Source organism: Chenopodium album, chromosome 20 (genome assembly GCF_948465745.1).
Source record: "Chenopodium album chromosome 20, dcCheAlbu1.1, whole genome shotgun sequence".
Lineage (NCBI taxonomy): Eukaryota > Viridiplantae > Streptophyta > Magnoliopsida > Caryophyllales > Amaranthaceae > Chenopodium > Chenopodium album.
Window position 1 is genome coordinate 37,963,236 of NC_137853.1, and position 9,960 is coordinate 37,973,195.

Genomic DNA, 9,960 nt, shown 5'->3' on the forward strand with positions numbered 1-9,960 from the left:
CACATATTGCATTGCCAAATTGGGACTCACAAGAGTATCAGTAAAAAATAAAAAATACATACTAATGTAGTAGTATATGAATCAATCAAAATTAAGATAGATATACAAATAATAAAAGTACAATAAAATTACGATAGTAAAGTTCAATGTCACAATGTGATTATCAACAAATAAAAAAAATTAAATCTACTCCTACATATCTAAAACCATTAGTCATTAATAAAAAAATGTAACATTTAAGCATATAAATCATCATCATCATCGTTCACGGCTGCAGAAGAGGTAGTACTACGAGAAGTGTGATTGGCAGCAAAGCGGAATTCAGAACCAAATCCACGAGACTGCTGCAAGGTTTGAGCAAAAGACTGATATTTTCGAATATCAGCATCACTAACACTTCTACGTGCGTACCTCATAGACTCTTCGAAGTGTGCTGCCGTGATCTCGGATAACGACTCTTCCCTTTCATCTTCTTCCATCGAGTCAGGGCTCTCTGTTCTCTTCTTCTTCTCAATGTCTTGCCAAAAAAAAAAAAAAATACAGTTTAGTTCACAAACTTGTACATATTACGCCAGCCTTAGACAAAAAATTTAACCACATTCTGTGTAACAGATACAAATACAAAGTTTACAGAATGTGACTTAACAATATATTCAACAAAACAACATATATACCTTCTCAATATTTTCCCTGATTGCGTATTTGCAAGCACGTTGCCAGATTTCGGTAATGTCTGCACCACTGAAACCATGTGTATACTGTGCGAGAGTAGCAAGGTCAACATCCTTAGAAACAGGTGATTTCCTCAAACAAGACTTGAAAATCTGAAGGCGGGAATCTTGATCAGGAAGAGGGATGTAGATAAACTGATCAAGCCTTCCAGGTCTAAGTAACGCGGAGTCAATAATATCTGGCCTGTTTGTTGCTCCTATCACAAAAACTGTTTTCTTTGCGTTCATCCCATCCATCTCAGTTAGCAATTGGTTCAACACTCTATCAGCAGCTCCTTCGGCATCTCCTGATGAATTGCCACGCTAAAAAATTTTCAAACAAAAAACATAAATTTGCTAGATGAGATCATTGATATATAATTAAGCCTGCAACAAAACAACAATTCCATGTACATTAATCCCTCACCTGTGTAGCAATGAAGTCAAGCTCGTCGAAGAACAAAACACAAGGTGCTGATTGACGAGCCTTGTCAAAAATTTCCCTAACATTTGCTTCACTTTCTCCAAACCACATGGTCAGCAACTCTGGTCCCTTGACACTGATGAAATTGGCTTGACATTCATTAGCAATCGCTTTTGCAAGCAATGTTTTACCACAACCAGGAGGACCATAGAAAAGAACACCTTTGGAAGGTGACATGCCAAACTTCTCAAACTTTTCCGGGTGCTCCACTGGGTACTGCACAGTCTGCAGACAGAAACATGAAGGTATAAATACACAATATGAAATTGAAAACTTCGACATTGCAATAAGCCAACATACTGTACGAGTATAATACCTCTTGAAGCTCTCGTTTGACAGTTTCCAATCCTCCAATATCATCCCATGAAACATTCGGAACCTCCACCACCCGTGCCAACAAAAATAATCGATCAGATTTTATGAGAACAATATCACAATACAGTTTTCCAAGGTCAATTCAAGTAGTATGATTTGAGGAAATGTAAAGCAAAACTTACTGTTTCGCGCAGGGCTGATGGGTTAGAAACTTGAAGAGCAGTTTGAAAGTGTTCATTTGTGACAGCCATAGAATTCAGCACCTCAACATCAATTGTCTCGTCTTCTAAGTCAATGACATCCATTTTCTCCCTAATACACTGAAGAGCTCCTTCTATGCAAAGAGCAGCAAGGTCTGCACCAACATAGCCATGTGTTTCCTTTGATATTTTTTTCAAGATCAACCTGAAATAAAATTAAGCACATATAAGCTGATACACGATGAACTAACTACTCTGGTACTTAAACCTCAAAAGTAACTTAATACAATGTCACAAATACATCAAAATAAACAACTTACATCTTATGCAAGTTTCATGTTTTTAGTATGGATGCGAAGAACTTCCAGCCTCCCAACTTGATCAGGAACTCCAATGTCAATCTCACGATCAAACCTTCCGAATCTTCTAAGAGCAAGATCAATACTATTAGGACGATTAGTAGCACCCATGACAATAACATGAGCACGGCTCTTAAGACCATCCATCAATGTCAACAGTTGAGAAACAATGCGCCTTTCAACTTCACCATTAGTCTTATCTCTCTTAGGAGCAATGGAATCAATCTCATCAATAAAAATGATAGCAGGGGCATTCTTCTCAGCTTCTTCAAATGCCTTCCTTAGATTGCTCTCACTCTCACCAGCCATTTTTGACATGATCTCCGGTCCATTAATCAAGAAAAAGAATGCTCCAGTTTCATTCGCAACAGCTTTAGCAATAAGAGTTTTACCAGTACCAGGAGGTCCATACAACAAAATTCCCTTAGGTGGTTTAACACCGATAGCAGAAAAGAGCTTAGGATGTCTAAGAGGAAGTTCAACAAGCTCGCGGATCTGAGCCATCTGTTTCCTTACACCACCAACATCATCATAACCAACTTCATTTAGTCTCTCCTCATCCTCGCGCCTAACAGGCTCACCATCACAAAATATCTCAGTATCAGGGGAAACAATACAGTACTCTGCAGGAACTGTCTCAACCACTTTAAACTCAACACTTCGCATTCCTCCCCTCACTAAGAATAGATCTCCCTTCCTAACAGGACGATAAGCATTCATGAAATAAGCTGTTTAAACCACAAACAGAAAAAAAAGGGGTCAAAATCTATCAGAATAACAACACAGCATAAGATAGAGATAACTATAACTATGATTTCTATGCAATAATGTTGCATAAACTTACGCTTCAAATAAGCATCAAACAAGTTGCCTGTAACACCCTCAATAGTATCATCAACTGGTAAAATATGAACTTTTTCACCATATTTTACATCTGAAATCTCATGGACAGACACAACATCTCCAAGGCGAACACGAAGATTAGCCCTCACAACTTTATTCATCCTAATCTTGCATTTTTCACACCCTTCATCTCCCTGTATAATGCGTACTGTATTCTTCCTTACCTTACCATGCACCAAAAAAATATAAAAATTCAGAACTAGCCTTTTATAACAAGAAACTAACAGTCCAACATACAAATAATGAACCGAAAATTACCTTAATTAACACTGTATCTCCTTGAAACAAGTTGAGTTTATCCATGATAGCAGGGTTAACAAAAACCAATGAGTTATCATCAACGTTTGCTTCATCAACGATCAAACGATTCGGAGCCTTTTTTTCGCTCAAGGATTGCAGTAGAGTATTTGTCACTTTTGCTGTAACAAAATCCAATGGTCATAAAACTTGAAATCTAATAAATACACAACTTTATAATATATATTGCAAATTAAAACATTGGAGATCATAATATGTTTACTTAAGATTTTTAATAGCAACTGAACTATAAACTTAGAGGAACTCAAATTAATGCTAGTCCAAAAATAAAAAAACAAAAACATAGTAATTCACATAAGTAAACCAAAAATATGTGCATAAACTATAGGAAAATTTGTAAATTACCACCCAAAAAGGGGTCTTGTTTTGAAATTACCACCCATTAAAAAATTTATTTTAAATTACCACCTTTTAAAAATAAAATTCTTTGCCCGTGCTCGGGCAAATGAGCTCCGAGATGGTGATAGGAACACAAAGTACTTCCACCACAAAGCAAGTCAACGAAAAGCAAAGAATCGGATCAAAGGGTTGATGGACGATAGTGGAGAGTGGAAGTCGGATAGAGTGGATTTAGAGAGACTCATTTCTGCCTACTTCTCAAATTTGTTCGCTACTAGTTCACCTACAGGATTCCAGGGGGCAATGGAGGGTCTTGATTCGAAAGTCACAGCAGAGATGAATGAGGTTCTTGATCGTATGCCCACGGGTGATGAGGTGAAAAATGCTTTGTTCCAAATGCACCCAAACAAGGCCCCGGGGCCCGATGGTATGCACGCTTTGTTTTTTCAAAAATTTTGGCATGTTGTGGGGCCTGATATTATTGCTTATGTTCAGAATTGGTGGAGGGGGGAAATTGATTTAGCGGGTATAAATAACACTTGCATTGTTCTTATTCCGAAATGTAATGATCCTAAATTAATTTCGGAATTTCGACCCATAAGTTGCTGCAATGTTATTTACAAAATTGTTTCAAAAGTGCTTGCGAATAAGTTGAAAATTTTTCTGGGGGATATTATCTCCCCAAATCAGAGTACTTTTGTCCCGCAGAGGTTGATAACTGATAATGCCTTTATAGCTTTCGAGGTTTTTCATGCCATGAAAAGGGGAGGTGAGGGTAAGGATGGTAATATTGCAATGAAACTTGACATGAGCAAGGCCTATGATCGGGTGGAATGGGGTTTTTTGGAACAAGTTATGTTGAAGTTGGGCTTTTCGACCAGTTGGATTCACCGGGTTATGTGTTGTATCAATAGTGTTTCCTTTGCTTTCAAGATAAATGGTCGCATTTCAGGGTCTGTGTTACCTTCAAGGGGGTTGCGGCAAGGTGACCCTATTTCTCCGTACTTATTCCTGTTATGTGCGGATTCTTTTTCTTCCCTTATTACGTTGGCTGCCAATCGTAAGCTAATTCATGGGGCTAGAATTTGCAGGAGTGCTCCCCGGGTTTCACATTTATTTTTCGCCGACGATAGTCTACTTTTTGCCAGAGCTAGTACGCTAGAATGCTCAACTATAGCTAATATTATTAGCACATATGAGAGAGCATCGGGTCAGAAAGTCAATTTAAGCAAGACTGAAGTGTTCTTTAGCAAAAAGGTTAGTACCAATCGAAGGCGTGAGATTATCGATATTTTGGGGGTCCGCGAAGTTGAGCGACATGAGAAGTACCTTGGCTTGCCGACTATTATTGGAAGATCGAAAAAAGTAATTTTTGCAGGGTTGAAAGAAAGGTTGTGGAAGAAATTACAGGGGTGGAAAGAGAAGTTGTTGTCTAGGCCGGGTAAGGAAGTCATGATTAAAGCGGTGGCTCAAGCTATCCCAACATATATGATGAGCATTTTTAAGATTCCGGATGGCCTTATTGATGAGATCCATACAATGTTAGCCCGTTTTTGGTGGGGGTCTACGGAAACTACGAATAAAATGCATTGGCAACGGTGGGATCTTTTGTGTCGACCTAAGGCTCTTGGTGGTATGGGATTCCGTGATCTTAAATGTTTCAATCAAGCCCTTCTTGCTAAGCAACTTTGGCGACTACATCACAATCCGGGTACGTTTATCCATTCGATTCTTAAAGCGAAATATTTTAAAAATTGTGATGTATTGGAGGCTAGTAGGGGATATGACCCAAGTTATGCTTGGAGGAGTATGTGGGGTGCGAAAGAATTGCTTCTTGAGGGTCTCAAATGGAGGGTGGGGAATGGGAGCGAAATTAAAGTATGGTCGGATGCGTGGCTGCCTGGGAATTCATCGGCCATTGTGCCAACCCCTTTGGCTTCCAGCAATTTGGATTTGAGGGTCGTTGATTTGATAGACCATTATAGCAACACTTGGGATATCAATGTTATCAGCAATAATTTTACTGCTGCTGACAGGGCCTTAATACTCACTATCCCCCTCTCCAATCACTGCTCCTTGGATAAAATGTACTGGTGGCCTTCGAAAGATGGTAAGTATTGTGTAAGGTCTGGTTATTGGCTGAGCAAGAATACCACGAATGCTGTGACGAATGCTGACACTGATGCGGCTTGGAAACTCATATGGTCTCTTTCATGTCCTCCAAAATTGCAACACTTTCTCTGGAGGGCATGCAAAGGTTTTCTTGCGGTGAAAGAACGACTAGCTTTTCGCCATATTGTCTCTGATAAAACATGCTCTATATGTGATGCTGAGGAAGAATCTGTGATCCACGCAACGTTACAATGCTCAGCAGCAGGTGAGATTTGGGCAGCAAGCCCCTTTGTTGAGCTATTACAGCAAGCCCCGACTTCTAGTTTTATGGATAGGCTGCTATGGCTTTCCAAGAAGGCTTCTAAGGCTGATTTGATTACAATGGCCACGCTAGCTTGGGCCTCATGGCACTACAGGAATATGTCCACATTCGAGCAAAATTCTTTTAATGCTGTGGAGGTTGCCAGGGGCTTTGTGCACATGGTTCGTGAGAGCAATGTGTATGCTGTAAGGACTGCTAGCAGACCCTCCCATGCATGCCCAACAGTCAGCTCGTGGTGCTGCCCAAGCCAAGGTACGGTTAAAATCAATTGCGATGCCCATCTGGGTGTTAAAACTGGTTTGGGTGCTGTAATCAGAAATGAGCAGGGGTCTATCATTGCTGCTGCTGTGAGACAGGAGGAGGCTGGATGGGATGTGGGGTGTGCTGAAGCTGCAGCCTGTCGTTTTGGTCTGTTGCTGGCGTTGAGGATGGGTTACTCCAAGGTCCAGCTTGAGAGTGATGCGTTAAATGTGGTGAATGCTGTTCGTAGCAAGGCCAAAGGCTTGTCCCCTGTTTTTCTTCTTTATGATGATATTTGTAGGCTTTCTTCCAATTTTAGTTCGTTTTTATTTTCTCATGTAAAGCGGTCGGGTAATACTCTAGCTCATAACGTTGCTAGATGGGAGACTAGAGATTGCGACGAATTTGTATCCTTGGGTCCGTTTCCTCAAAGTTTATTGACTTTGGCAGAAATTGATCTTCTTTAATCTATTTCCCGATGCTTACCCTCAAAAAAAAAAAAAAAAAATAAAATTCTTTTAGATTACCACCTTTTTTTGTTTTCCGGTGGAAATTCTGTTTGAGGCTCCACATAACGGCTATAAACGGCTAATTTGACTCTTTTGACTATCTCTCTCCTCGATTTCTGTTCATTATAAATTGTCTAACTTCAATTAAAAAAATTTTGCCTCAAAATTTATTCAAAATTCCTCAAATTTCAACTGCTACTATTAGAAGAAGTTATCTACTAAAGTGCATACTCTCAATTTGCAGCTAAGGTATGATTCCAGTACTTTGTAATTTAGGTTTGTTCCTTAATTTAGGAATTAGGGTTCCTGAGCCAATTAAATTTGGGGTTTTTTGCAATTAGGGTATTTGTTTGCAGTTAATTGTGCGATGTTGTTAGAATTCTGCTAATTGAAGTTGATGTTGTTGAAATTTGTTGAATGATTGTTTATTATGTTGAATAATTGTGTCTTATGTCCTATGTTTTGCGATTGAATGATATGAATAATTCAGTACAACCAAAGCATTCAATTTCCAGAAAAAAGTAGACTTAGGGTTTTGATTCAATCCTATATGGGTAGTTGAGAACTTGACTGAGAATTAAAGGAAGAAAGAGGGAAAAAATTGATGATTTTTGGTTAGATTAACAGAAGGAATTGAGGAGAGATGAAGAGTATGGAGTTTAATGCAATAGTCAGAACGTCAAGTCGAAGAAAAGAAGAAAAAAAAAGGAAGTAAGTTAATAAGGTGGGACCCACAGTCGGAAACTCAACCGGAAAACAAAAAAAGGTGGTAATCTGAAAGAATATTATTTTTAATGGGTGGTAATTTAAAATAAATTTTTTATTGGGTGGTAATTTCAAATTAGGATCCTTTTTGGATGGTAATTTACAAATTTTCCTAAACTATAAAGAACCAATAAAACTGACAATAGTATAACAAATTTTACAAATTATTCAACTTTGAAGTAAGTCAACAATTTTGGTACCGTACAAAAATAAGTCAACAATTTTGGAAAGACTGAAAGTCTAATATACGGAGTAGTGCTTTAATTAGTAATGTACATGTACATGAATTCGTATAATAAACTTCCAATATTATCAGATTATTCTCTTGCACAACTTAATGTTGAATTTTTTTTTTCTTTTTTTTTTTTGTATAATTATAAGAAATCTCATAATCATGATCACACAAAATCAAAGCATAAATTCACACACAAAATCAAAGCATAAGTTCACACACAAAAATCCCACGTAAAAAAACCAGAATTTAAGTCAATTATACATTATTAAAATGAAATACCCACAAATTATATTCGTCAATTGAATTGAAATAAGACCAAATTAGCACAAAATAACCCTTGGAAAAAAATTGAAGTAAATATTAGAATAATTTCGAGAGTAAAGAAATCATACGAAGAAGAAGGTTGGCCATGATCAGAAGAAGAAGGATTAACCATTGTGATTTTTGGGTATTTTTTTTTTTTTTTTGAAAGATTTGGGTATTGTTTTTGTTTTACCAAGAATTCTGAGTATTATTAGAGTTCTTGGAGTTTAGTACAATGAAAAAGAGAGTAGTGAAATTGAAGAAAAGTGAGGTTTAATTATTTCCTATTCCTAATCACTTTGGATTAAGTATTTTAGTTTTAGTCAACTTATAATTCTTTGTGAATTTGAACGAATTTACCCTTTTTCTTGTTTCTTTAATTTATAACTTTTGTGATGTTGACGCATATTAGGAAACTTTCCTAAACAAACTCTAGAAATTCGTTTAAAGGTTTCCTAAATTATAATCATAAATTTATAATAAATTAATAACTACTTTCATAGCTTAATTATTTCATTTACCTAGTGTAATCACAACCTTAAAAAGCATAATAAAAGGTGTGTTGCAACTATAAAAAAAAAAACAGAGTAAGTATATTTAGGGTTCGTTTGGCATCGCTGTGGTTTTCTGTTTTTTGGTTTTTTATTTTTTAAAAGTATATTATATATGTCACATAATGAATCAAAAATTATTTAGACTTATTAAAATTATGATAATTTTGAAAACTGACAACAGAAAAGTGGAAACACCTTTTTCTTGTTTTCTGTTTTTGGTTTTTAGTTTTAAAAAAAACAGGAAACTGAAAACCAAAATGATGCCAAACAAGCCCTAAATTTAGATTTTTTTTTTTTGGTAACTATAGCTGGTCAATATATTTTTTTTTATATAGAATATAGATTGAAAGAAAAAGAGTTAAGGTAAGGATAAAATTTTTTTGGGGACAAAGAAAATTCTTATCTACAAGAGTACAAGCTACTACCAAGTTTTGTAAATAGGAGAACAATAACCATTTAAAAAAAAAAAAATCAATTCATTAATAAATAGTCATCCGGTAGCTACAATTGAAATCTACATTAACAAATACATAAAATTGAATCAAAGTAGCATTTTCTTCATCAAAACTACAGTTGTTGAATAAATCTTGCAATGTGGTACATTTCTCGCACACATCGCTGGAATATAAAGCTTTTTGGAAAGTCGGTGTAACGATTAGTTGTAGTCGTAAGGATGATTTTCATCTGATTCGCTTAAACAAGCTACTACCAAGTTGTAAATAAGATGTTTACGAACACTAACTAGCCGAACCCTATGTTGTTAGAGTAAAGCTCATTTAATAATCGAGTTTTAGCTTATATATTTGTTTGGACTTCAATCGCTTAATATACAAACTTTGACCGAGCTTGTTCACTTAAGAAGTTCGACCACTCATTTACTCCGTCACTCAAGCCTTAGTTTAATGTCTTTGTCTCTTTGATGATTAAAGGCATGAAAAATACGTAGTAATGGTTTAGTTTTTGATGGGTCTACACAAGGGCGCAGAAGCGCAGCAGCAATATGGGCTTAGTCTAGCCGAGACTCCGTGAAGTTCTTTAGCTTTTGATGAACTTATTCTCAAACAATATACTACGTATTATGCAGACTTTTTAACTCCCAAGTTCTATCAATGAAATAATCCAAAATCTGAAAAAGAAAGCGAATTCAAATCCTTTAAACCCATTGGGTCAACCCAAAACCAAACCCTAATTCTAGTTGGTATTACCAGTTGATGATATTCAGCAGTCTGAGCTGAAGCTTGCAAATGTTTCTCAGCAGTCAGCACAATGTTAGATGCCCTTGTAATATCTAC

The 9,960-nt window shown here is 36.6% G+C and overlaps 1 pseudogene; it reads right to left on the bottom strand.

Annotated features, from left to right (window-relative positions):
• Positions 1 to 236: 236 nt before the first annotated feature.
• Positions 237 to 3,534, bottom strand: LOC145597917 (cell division control protein 48 homolog E-like; annotated as a pseudogene).
• Between the last annotated feature and the right edge of the window lie 6,426 nt (positions 3,535 to 9,960).